General features: G+C 55.2%; 1 protein-coding gene across 2 annotated transcripts in view; it reads right to left on the bottom strand.

Annotated features, from left to right (window-relative positions):
• The window catches only part of Mpped1 (metallophosphoesterase domain containing 1), a 76,866-nt gene extending 69,975 nt beyond the window's left edge, over window positions 1–6,891 (bottom strand). Inside the window, exon 1 of one of the 2 annotated variants that reach the window (XM_087899131.1) lies at window positions 6,802–6,891. The gene's annotated coding sequence lies outside the window, so the exon portion shown is untranslated. Of the gene's footprint in view, window positions 1–1,928; window positions 2,153–6,801 lie in introns of those variants that run through there. The other variant, XM_087899130.1, reaches the window with a different exon arrangement.
• Window positions 6,892–12,311: the final 5,420 nt, after the last annotated feature.

Raw genomic sequence — 12,311 nt, 5'->3', positions numbered from 1 at the left:
TCTGAGAACTCGGCTAAGATATTCAAATGGTCACAAACCCTTCTTTCTGCCTAGAGTCCTAGGGCCGTCTAGGGGCCCTTCTCTCCCACCTTTCCTCCTAGCTGGGCACACTCAGTACACATCCCTTGACCATTTTGTCTGGCACTGCTAGGCACTGGTGAGTTTAAAACCTATTGGTCCTCCCCTGGGCCACACCCATCTCTGGGATTCAAGTGACCTGGGCTTGAGGCAGAGCTGGGTATAAGCTCAGTGGGAGAAAACCTGCCTGGTATTCAAGGCCCTGGAAGCAGCAGGAGGAGCAGATGCCCTGGGCCTCCCACACACTTAAGCAAAGCAGAAGAGTGTGTGGCCTGCAAGGAGCCACCACCCAGCTGTGAAGCTTGCCAGCCTGCATGTGCCAAAGACCAGAAAGGAGAGAGAGATGGAGTAGGGTCCCTAAACCTACAGAGCATCTATAGCAGAGGAGAAGACCGGTCATCTAACAGCTGAAGCCAGTCGGAAGATGCCAGTTGGGCTGGCACTGCCTGGAGCTACATTCACTCTACTGCATGGTTCAAGTGCCCACCTCTAGCCACACCATGACCTCTCAAAGTCTGTGGACCCTGGACAGTGCTGAGTCCAGCCTGCGGGCCCTGCGCCATGGCTATCCGCCTTGGCCTGGCTCTCGGAAGTGTTCAGATTGGAAAGGTGAAGTTTGCCTCTGGCCAAAATCAAAGGCGATCACTTCAAAAAGCCACTGACTTGTCTCTCCCTAGTACACCTTCCACAAAAACCGAAGCAAAGTCTAGAACTCAGGCAACCATCCACGACTGCGCAAGAAAACACCAGCCATCCCGGCTGCTGCAGCGACCAGAATCCCAAGCCTCGGTTCCCCTGATTGCTCTGTCCACACCTCGACTGTGAGGTCAACTGAGCACCCCAGCTGCTCTCACCACCCAGCCCAGTGTGCGGATGATCACACCGGGTTCTGGCTCAGAGCAAAGCTAGCCGGAGCCAGCTCTGGGAGACACTGCTTATGCAGGCTTTCGGTAGAATGTGGCAAATTCTAACAAACACTAACATGCCCTGTGTGGTCCCCACAGGCCAAAACCAGGGGATAACACTAACCAGAAAAGTCCTGAGGAGGCTGAAATGATAACTCAGCCAGTAAAGGCACCTGCAGTCAAGCCTGAGCGCCTGTGCTCCACCCCCCCAATCTCCAACAGACGGTCCTCTGACCTCCACGTGTCTGTGACACAACACACACACACACACACACACACACACACACACAAATTTGAAAATGTAATAAATATCTTTTACATTTTGAAGTACAAAGGCACGGCAGTTTGCGGAGGATTCTTTTCCAAGCCGTAATCTGCACGCACGCTCAAAAAACACTTTCAGCCGCATTTTCTTTCCTTATTTTGTCTCGGCATAAAAACACACAGCTGACTAGTGCTGAACGGAAACCCTCATAGAAGACATCAAACTAAAATAATAAAACACAGATAAGTACTCAAAGACCAGGGAAAGAAACAGCTCTGCCGCTGTGAAAGGGTTGGGCGGGGGGGGCGGGGTATCAGACCCAGCTTCACGAGACCCCTTCCTTCTATCACGGGGCCGGGTCTGGCCTTCTTCTGTATCCACTGTAGGTCTCCACTGATGAGAAACTTTGGCGGGCAACTGGCATCTATGACCTGGCGGAACGCGCCGGGGAGCTGAGTGGATGCGGAGCTCCAGGCACGGAGTGAAAAGGAGACCCTGAGCCCCAGCGAGGATCAACCACAAGTGACTTCTTACAGCATTTACCACTTAAAAACCTTTTAGCTGGGTCCATGTTGTTAAATATCCCTTTCTGATTCCTCAGCCGCCCCTCCCCCAAGCCAGAGACACTTCCTTTTCCAATTCTGTACTTTTATTTCAGAAGCGTCACGAGCGCTACTTACCAAATCGTGTCCCGGCGGCCACAAATAGCTACCCACTTATCCCCTGGACTGGGGACACAGATTCGGTGGATTCATCCCCGAATCCTGATCAGTTTCGATTCCCACCGCACAGAAGGGGACCTGAGATGGGCGGATGCCACACAGCCCAAGCAGGGAGAAAAGGACGCCTACAAGCCAGCACGGCCTCCCAAAAGCGATGGCAGTTCTGGAGACCGCCACATCATCTAGCGGATCCCCAGCCATGCAGATGGCCGCGAGAGGACCCATTCTATCTCTCCCTCCACACAGTGGTGTCTGTCAGTTTTCAGAACAGAACTCTGGAGGCCTGGGCATCTGCAAAGTTGCAGTGGAGGCTGCTCTGATGTGGTTCCGACACACGCACAGACATGAACTCACACACACACACACACACACACACACGCAAAGGAAACAGGGGTCAAGTGTGTGAAAGTCAGCACTGTGTCTCATCACCACACACATGCCAGCTCATACTCGGTTTTTGAGGGTGTTGGGGACATCTGGGGCTGGGGTGGGGTTGAGGCATGGGGGTCTTGGTGGCTTTCCGTGCAAATCCGATTTGCAAAGAAAGTAAGTGTGTCTTGGAGGCTCTTGCAGAAATGGATTTGACAGATGCCCCTGAAGGATAACCATGTCAGCACTGTCAGGGTTCCACGCTGGAGTCTCGAGGAGGGGGCGAGGAGGGAGCTGTTTCAGAGACAAGCTCGGGTCTAATTTTTTTGTGTGTGTTCTCATTCAGGAATTTGCAATTAAGGATTAAACTTCTAAAGTGTGATCAATTAACTAACATGCCCAAATGACAAACCTCCAAAAGCCAAACCCCATTCTCCACTTCCTACCCCGACAAATGCAGGTGTGGTGGGGGAGGGCACACTGGCCTTTTCCGCAGATGCCCAGAGTCCAGAAGCACTTTGTTACAAAGGATGGAGCAGGCGCCACGCGGGAAGGGCTTGCATTTCTCAAGGAGTCGGTGCGTGTACTATGCAGCTTTGCGGCTGCAGCTTGGTACAGAAACTGCAAGAGGAAATGGAGGGGAAGGGACGTGATGCGCCTGTCGGAGATGGGAAGGAGACATCATTTTCTCCTCAAAGCAATGGAATGAGCACAATGGTGCCGGAAGCCCCTCCGAGCACATCGATGCACAGCCTCAAGGCCTCTCCAAAGGAGGCTGCGGAAACGGGAACGGGAACGGGAAGGCTGCAATAGGCAGGTGTCCATCAGGTGGTATGAGTTAGAAGCTACAAGGGTCTGGCGGCAGGAGAACACAATCCACCAGAAAGGAGATTTTTTAAAAAAAAATGAAGAAGAAAGGAGGAGGGGGAGAAGCTGCTTCTATATGTAATGAATGACTAGTTTCTGACAACGGACTGGCCGAGTTCACGGAAGAGAAACCCACCACCACCTCCACTCACTACCTGAGTTATAAACTAACACACATGATCTTGGTGTACTAAGTCTCAGGGGATTTTGGATGAAATTTGAACTGCCCCCAAACACAACTAAGCCTTCTTTCATTGGGGCGAGAAGATGAAATAAAGGAAACCATTTGTGTCGGCAGCAATACTGGACAGCCGGGTCATCAAGAGTGCCATAGTGGGCTGGACGAACCCAGGAATGCCTCTGCCCCGTGCCACCTCCAACGCCTCTGCCCTGTGCCACCTCCAATGCCTCTGCCCTGTGCCACCTCCAATGCCTCTGCCCCAGGCCACCTCCAATGCCTCTGCCCCGTGCCACCTCCAACGCCTCTGCCCTGTGCCACCTCCAATGCCTCTGCCCTGTGCCACCTCCAATGCCTCTGCCCCAGGCCACCTCCAATGCCTCTGCCCTGTGCCACCTCCAATGCCTCTGCCCCATGCCACTCCAATGCCTCTGCCCCGGACCACCTCCAAAGAGGGGCTTGTTTTCTAATGATTTATTTTTCTCTATTTCCCTGGGACTTGCTTTGGCTTTTCACTCTTTGGTCCCCTCTTCAAACCCAACCTGAACAATATCACTGGCAGTCTCTGGACAATGCTAGCAGGGCCACGCTGTGAGACAGGGACAGCCACACGACAGGCACTAGGCTGCGGTGGATGGCTTTCACCACACCCAGCACAGCCCATGCTCAACAATCCTTGCTTCAAAAAGTGCCACCTTTGCTGGCCTTTCTCCCCAGACCCTGGGTGTCAGATGTATCTCGTCACAGAGGGCATGGCATTGGAGCAGAAAGGAGACTCCATGAGCCTGCCTCTCACCTAAGGGGCCAGCAGCTTTGCCCTGTGGATCAGGACATGTCTGAGAACCTATTTCCAGGCCTCGGTCCCCAAAGAGCCAGGGCCCCAGGCCCCTTCTCTTCTGAGGTACAGACAAAGGTTGAATGGAAAGGACTCCAGGAACAGGAGCACGCTGAAGGGCGGCCACAGGCAAGGACCCTTTTTTGTTCTGGCAAGGGAGGGTTAATGGGAGAGACATGTCATGTTATCACTTCAAGGATTCTGACAGACAGTTCCGGGATAAGGGAGAAACTCCACCCTCAACTGCAGCTCTGAAGACTTGAAAGGCACTCACTAACCTCCACTAATTGCATGTTTTTCTGTGTGTCATATTTACTTGCTGGAAGTCTTGCCTGGCCCATTCATTTCCTCTGCCCCACTATTCATGCTCACTCACGGGCCAAGATTAGAAGAGGGAAAGGCATTCGAAAAGATTAAAAGCTCACTACACTTCGGCAACGGTTTCCTTCTTTCCATAGGCCCAGAACCTGCAGGGTATGCTGGTCTCGCCCCCTCCCATCCTGTCCTCCCTCAGTGAAATCCACCCTTGGTCCTGAATTCCTCAGACAGTGGAGAGAGCTGGGTCCTGCGACTGATGAACAGACAGACAGCCGCTGGTGCCTGTGGGCAGGCAGCAAGTTCAAGAGAGAATTAATGAACTCACTTTGGATGGATGAGGACTTTGCAGCCCCATGGGTAGACTGGGCATTCTGACAACATGGCTTTGCTTGAGTGTGGTTCCATGGGTCTCACTGTGTCTTCCTGATATAACCTTGGCCCTGCCAGAAATACCCCCAATTACTGCCATCTTCTGTCTAAGCCCAGACCTGGTCCAGTGGTCCCTAAATTCAGGGCATCGGCCTGGGTGAGGATGGACGGTTCTAGGCACAACACACGGTGCTCACAGCTCAGACACCTCATCCCACGCATCTTACCCAGGACCTACCCTCGTCTAATTCACTCCAGGTCTTCACAAAGTCCTCAAGCTTAGGAGTACATCAGGAGGCAGCCCTACTCACAACCATTTCCAAGCACACAATTAGACGTTCAAGACTAAAGTATCTTGTCTTTTGAGCGGCCATCAGCCAATTAACACTGTTCCAGCTCCCGGGGAAACTGGAAGAGATGCAACCATTTCACTGAAATCCGCAAAAGCAGATTTTTACAAGGGGTGGGGGGCTGCCACTTGGAAAGCCAATTTGCAGGGAGACGGGTGGTGCATGGATTAGTATGCATGCTCCCACAGAGCAGTCCCCTGCAGATGCGCCTTGCTCCAGACTCCTCCCTATCACCACCGGCTCCAAAGCCTGGTGTTCTCCCCTGCCTCGGTACCCTCCGCAGATGGTCTCCTAATGCCTTGGCTTCTAGCTGAGATGGAGCAGTCACCCCCAAAACCTGTCCAGCCTCCCCCAAGACATTTTTTAAGTCATGCGTCAAATACTAGTGAAGTTATCTTAATTTTCTTTTGGCCAAGACCAGTTGGGGTGTTAACATGGTCAGTGCCTGAGTGGTCCCCCCAACATCCCACCAATGTAGCTGATCCCTGCTAGCAAGTCTGCCACCACCATTCATACCCGGTAAGCAGCCCAACCATTCAACGGTGCCTCACTTTTGTTCCCCGAGTTTAATTTTATAATTGTTAACAGTTCATTCTCCTCCTAGCCATTCAGGGGAAGAAGTGGAAATGGGGAGGGGTGGGGGGAATGCACTTCAGGAAAGATGCCGGGGGAGAGTGGAGAGTCCAACAGCAAGGAGGAAACAGATCTGCCAGGTCAGCTGGATAAGGATGGCAACCAGTTCCAGTGTGGTAAGCCCTGACCTCAAGGAACCACAGAGCCTAGACCCAGAAGGTTAGGAGGGGATGGAAGATGGTGGGTCTCCAATCCCTAAGGCTGGTCTCCCAGGCTCTTTCACTCCACAGTTCTCCTTTGCCCCTGCCTGAGCCCTCCCAAAATAAACACACAAGAGGTAAAATGGCTTTCAGTTCGGGCAGTCCATGGAATTCTGTCCTGGAGGACTGGGTGCTGTCTGGTTTAGTCACTGAAGCCCCTGAGGGGGCACAGCAGAAAGCAGTAAGTATGTTGAATGAGTGAAGGAAGAATGACGGATGGATAGATGGATGGATCGACGAGAGATGAGTGTTAGTGAAGTTCCCACCAATACCCAGCAAAAGTAGCCACTTGACCAGCATCCGTCCCCCTCCTCACCCTCCTCCTCCAAGTGTCAGGAGAGGCTGGCTGCACACAGTAGGCTCTCCGCAACAGGGGGTGGCTATTGTTATCATCCTCATCAACACTTGCACCCCACCAGCCCTCTCCTTCCACGGGTTACTCCAACAGCAGCCAGCGGCAGCCGGCCAGCCTGGGAAAAGTTTCGCTGACCGCACGGCCCGGCCAAGCCCCCTCCCGCCAGCACCCGCCCCGCGGACTGCGCAGCGGCGGTAGCCGACCCGGGCCGCGCGCCCCGGGCAAGGCAGAGGCGGCCAAAGTAACTTTGAGGGCGCCACGGGCCGCCCGGGTGCAGGGAAGGGGTCCCGGCCGCGCCCCCTCCGGCCCGCCGCCCGCACCCGGCCCGTGCGCACTCCCGGCCTGGCCGGGTCCTACCTGGCCCCGGGCTCCTCTTCGGCGGCCGCGAGCAGCAGCGCGCACGGAGGGCGGCGGGGGCCCGGCTCCCGCGAGGGCGGCGCGCAGGGGCGGGGGCCTCTGCGCCGCGCGGCCGAGGCTGCGAGTGGGAGCCAGACTCCTCCTTCGCGGGGCGGGGGGCTCCCCGCGCCCCCTCCCCCGCCCGGCTCCGCGCCGCCCCGGCCCCGCGCGCCGCCGCGCCGCTCCGCCCGCGCGCACGGGCCCCGCAGGAGCGCGATCGCGGCCTCGGGCCCCGGCCCCGTGCGCCCTCCCGCCCGGGTCCCGGCCGCCCCGGCCGCGCCTGGGGCCTCGGCGCCCTCCTGGGCCCGGAGCCCGCATCCCGCCGCTCAGGGGCCGCCCCGCGCCCTCGCCACGCAGCCCCCAACCCCGGCCGCCGAGCGCCGGGAGAGGGGAGCGGGGCGGGGCGCCCTCACCTCCGGAGCCGCGCGCCGCGCTAGGCACCGCGTGCAGGGGCGTGCGTGGCTCCTTTCTGGTGCCCGGGCACCTGCTCCGTGGCCAGGACCCCAACCTGGGAACATCGGGGTGCTTGTCCCTGGAGAGACGCAGACCCCCGCACCCCCCCAACCACACACACACACTGGATCAGGCCTGGGTCTTCTAGCTGGAGTCCCTTCTGTCTCCTAGTCTCTCACCCCTGGCCTTCTGGGTGGCCGCAGTGGCCTCACTCAGAAACCCAGAGCCAGCAAGTAAGCTAGTCAGGGAGGCAGAGCACCCAGCTCTTGGTCTCAGGGAGGTCCTGCCCCGGGAGGCAGAGGCAAAGAGACAAGACAGGAAGTTTGAAAGACTGAGGACCCCCTGACCAGGGTGGAGAGGGGGCGTCCACAGGGCCTAGTGTGGTCAGGAAACAGGAGCCAGTCTGGCCTGGGCTGCCCCCCATAATGGAAGTTAGACAAGAGGCTTATCAGATACCCTTTAACCAATGTCTGTGTGTCCTGCTTCCTCATCTCAGATGGTTAGGTGTCAGACCCCAAGGACACCTCTGGGAGCTCGTGAGGCCTGGGGCTGCTCTGAAAAAGAGTCTAGTCTTATGAGAGAGGCAGAAGGAGACACATGAAAGGAGAGGCTTTAGCCTCCTGAGTGGGAGAGCATGCCCAGGGTGGAACAGCCTTCTAGGCAGAGGCTGGTGCAGGCCAGGGTGGCATGGTGAGGCTCTGTGGAGTGAGAAGATAGACCAAGGAGGATGAGGTTCTTGGACCCTTTGCTAAGCTGCGGAGTTCTTCACGAGTCATTGAAGGTAATGGCCAGGGCTTTGCCTTGCCCAAGCTTGCATTTTTGAGTAGAGCTCACTCTGGTATCCGGGCAGGGAGTGGGCCTGTGTAAAGGCTAGAGTGGAGGAACTGCTACAGAGGATCTCCCAGTGGGTCGCCACATCTCTCTCCTACCCTCCGAAGAACTCACCCTGGAGCCCCTGTCCTAGGACTGCAACACCACGCTGTGCATTTGAAAACTGCTCTGCCTGTGTGGGAGAGAAGGTTGGGACTCAGGATATCAGCAGAGTGTCTGCTGCCTGCCAAGAACAAGACTGCAGCTGGGCATGGCCTTTAGGGGGCAAGAGCAGAGATACTGGACATTCTTGTGTCTTGTCCTCCAAGTCTGGATGCTGCAAGAGCTCAGCTCCCAGAATACCATCTCTTACTGTGCACCTATTGAGCATCCACTGTATGCCTGACACTCAGCATGCTGTTTGGAACCAAGTTTGAGCTTGCCACCAAAGATCTGTCATCACCTGTACCACCCAGACCGAGGCACTGAGCTTGAACACACTCTGCCTTAGATGATCCCCTACTCCTCTCCTGGTCCAGCCAGTACCCCAAAGATCAGGCCACAGAACCCGATGCAGTATCTACAGGATCTGTAGCCCACTAAACATCAGTGAATGGCTCTAGAAGATGAGGGAATGAGGCGTGTGGGGTGGGCAGGACAGACCCGCTCCTAAATGAACAGCCCATCTGGGCAGACAGCAGACATTCTGTGTAAGGGAAAATTTACTAACACAGTGGTCTTGTTCATGGAGACTGACAGAAACACCACCCGATCCTCACTGCTGAATCAGCCAGCAAGGCTCATTCTGACGGGAAGCATTTCCTGGGTACCTACTGTGTGCTGGAGACCCAGGAAGAGGAAAAGAAGGTAGATGCTCTGCCAGCTTAAACATCAGTCTCCCCCTGCTAGCCTAGGTCTGTCTGGATCCTGACACCGCCTCAGAAAACGGTCGCTTCGATGGCATGGGTCTCACCTCAGATCTTCCTCCATACCCTAGCAATGGATCCTGCTCATATGCACGCGTGCACGCGCGCGCGCGCGCACACACACACACACACACACACAAATAAACAAATATAGGATTCCATCAGGCCACTGGAGCCCCTGCAATACCATAGTATTGTGACCCACGAAAAGCTGAGTGGGAATCAGATGTAGGTGTTTCTGAGCAGGGAGGCCACCCCTGTCATCTACAGGGACTGAGATGCCACATCTAATAGCTCCCAAGGAGACAGGTCCTGGCCAGTGGTACCCTCTGAGTTGCCATTTGCAAGTCCCTGGTGGGCAGATTTGCACGTCGGTACTCCTGTCCTCAGCCCCTCAGTGATGTCGGAGTCCTTCGTTGCTGTTAGGGAACCTTCCCAGCTGTCTCCTTGCTGTCTTATTGTTGCAACACTCTAGCATAGATTCCAGCAAGGGGCAGCCTCCCCACAAAGGGGAGGAGACTTCAGCTAATGAATTAAAAGATATGGGACAGGGGGATGCTCCAAAGGTTTCAAACCCGTCCAGCTAGTATAAAGCTGGGGTGTGAAGCCAACCTTCATACTACAGTTATCTTCCTTTGTCCCTTCTGCTCCCTCTGCCCCCAGTCAGCTGCCAGGCAACATCTTCCATCACTTTTAAAGCCCCCACCATCCCAGGCAAGCTCTGTGGAGTTCAGCTGAGCTGTCCAGGGTCCTGGCCAGTTCCAGCCCCACCCCAAAGGCTTCTCTGATCTGTCCAACACACACACACACACACACACACGCACACGCACACGCACACGCACACACACACACACACCTCCTGGAAACCAATAGGAAACTATAAGCTGTGAAGCCGGGCAAGCCCCTACCGCATGTCAACTCCGGAGGCCTCAGTGGCCATTTCCAAAAAATGAAGCACCACGGAACAGGCCAGGACTCGTGATCAACCATATAGTCACCACCTCGGGCCTGGCAAAGACACAGAACTGGAGGGACAGTGACAGCATGCTGCCATTGAACAACAAACCCTAGATGGTGTAAACTTGGACACTAATGACTGCTATGCCATGTTGATCAATGAGGGACACAGGCTGGGAAGCACTGTGAGGACAAAGGAGTTGCAGAGTGCTCCATGCCATGGACAAGAAAGGGGTGTAGAGAGAGAGATCTAGCAGGGCTGATGGTGGCGCTGGAGTCATCCTGGGTGGGGCAGCTCTTGAGTCAGTCTTTCCAGACAAAATACACGAGGGGTACGTCCAGTGAGCCTGGGCTGCTCTGGGAGAGGGCTGTGAATGCTTCTAGGTTCCAGCACTAGAACCAGGTGTCCCCAGTCACACATGGCTGCTGCACCTCATGTGATCCCATTGACTCTTAGGAGAAAATGATATTTTCTCTCTTTCTGAAAGAAGATGCTAAGCCAGGGGGAAGGACTTTTTGGCAACCTGTGGCCCAGTGGCCCAGCTCTGGTCACTACTGTCCTCCGCTCCGTGCTGAGTCAATGGTGGAGCAGGTGAGAGGACTGACTTCTCAAGAAGGCAAGGATCAAGTGGTCAGACCTGAGGTGCTCAGTGTTCAGCATCTTTGTCCTTGGGTCACAGCTCTGGGTGGGAGGGGGGTTCCTCCTGGTCATCCTTTGGCTCCTGTTCATCTGTCTACCTGTTTCCTATTCAGTAGTGAGGATACACATCACATACCACACATGTGCATACACACACACACACACACACACACACTTAGGTCCTCGGTATCACCCATTGTGTTCGAGACTAAATCTTATATGAAAGGTAAATAATTTAGGTCAGAAAACCCTCTTGAGCCTCTAGGAGGTTGATTAACTCTGCCTGATCCTGTGAGACTTGAGTGGGATTAGGAGCCAAGAGGGCATCTGGGCAGGCTTGGCATCCAGCAGTGCCAGCCACCAGCAATACCCTGGAGCCAGTCCCCGTGCCACACAGCCCTGCCTCACCCTCTCCTGCCAGAAATCCCTTCCCACTACCCTTCTGGGGGAGCCAATGTAACCAGCTGGAGACAACCCTACTCGAGGTGTCAGACAGGCTCGGGCCTGCCTCTGGGTCCTGAGCCAGGCACTCAGCCTGTTGCCTCACCTGTAATACGAGGATTGCCTCATAGGCTGTGCCAACTATGCTAGACAGGGATTCGAAGCTGCCCCAAGCTCTCTGTCTCCCACAGTCACAAAACAGGGAGGGCCCCCAGAGAGCCTGCAGGGCCTGCCCAGTCCTTCCTGATGCTGTAGCCCTGTACTAGTTCCTGTAGGACACCTAGCTCCATTCCCTCCACCCGGCAGCTAATTAGTGAGTTTGAAACTTCCCAAGATGCTTACAGCCCCATCCCGCAGCAAGCACCTTACTTTTGGAGGTGTCTGAACTGTGATACAGGATCTACTGGGCAGTCACTGACCCAGAATGAGAAAGGGAAAAGGAAAAGCTGATTAGAGGAGGCTCAGTTACGCTGGGACAAGAAGCAGAGAGCTAGGAGAGGCTAGAGAAGGCTGGCTGAGCTGCAGGTTCCCTTCTTGGGAAAGGAGGCCTCCGCCTCTGCGCTCCTGCAGGACTACCTGCCTCGGACTCCTCCCCAGTGCCCATACCCACTCCCAGGCTGAAGTGCTGTTCCCGGACCTTCCTGAGCCTGTTCATTCCCAGGCTCCTCCTGCTACCCCACAGCCTGGCCATGCTTTTGCCTGTGTCTTCTCCAGTGAGAGATGATATCCACTGTCGACCCGTAACTGGCTAAGACCAAGAGCAGCCCTTGGTGGTGGTGGAGGGGGTGTCAGGCTGGCATGTAGCAGACATTCACACTCTAGTTTGAATGTCTTCTGGCAACAGGTTTGGATCTGAATCTTTAGAAATGGAGGAGGGGGAGATGGCTCTTACACGCCAGCCCCTACCACACAAACAAGAGAAACTGAGGCACTATTAGAGAAAGAAGTGTAGGGTAGGAGCCTTCCGTCCCCAGGTGAGAGGGAGGAACAAATGAGCCCTGAGGAATTCAAAGGGACAGAGCTAAACTGTGTTTCCTCAAAAACCTTGATAGCATCCCTAATTCTCACAGATGGTCCCAAGCTTACAGATGGGACCCGTGAATGAGGGTTGAGCGATAGGGTTACATGGAGTACATGGAGAACCTCATAACCTCCCACACCACATCGTACTTCCCTGCTGAGGTGGTTCTGTGGGAAGCTGAGGGAAAAGAAATGGGGTTTGTGTGCCACACGGATGAGACACT

Source organism: Myodes glareolus, chromosome 19, assembly GCF_982192425.1.
Source record: "Myodes glareolus chromosome 19, mMyoGla1.1, whole genome shotgun sequence".
NCBI classification, from domain to species: Eukaryota; Metazoa; Chordata; class Mammalia; order Rodentia; family Cricetidae; genus Myodes; species Myodes glareolus.
This window is presented reverse-complemented; position numbering and strand designations above follow the sequence as displayed.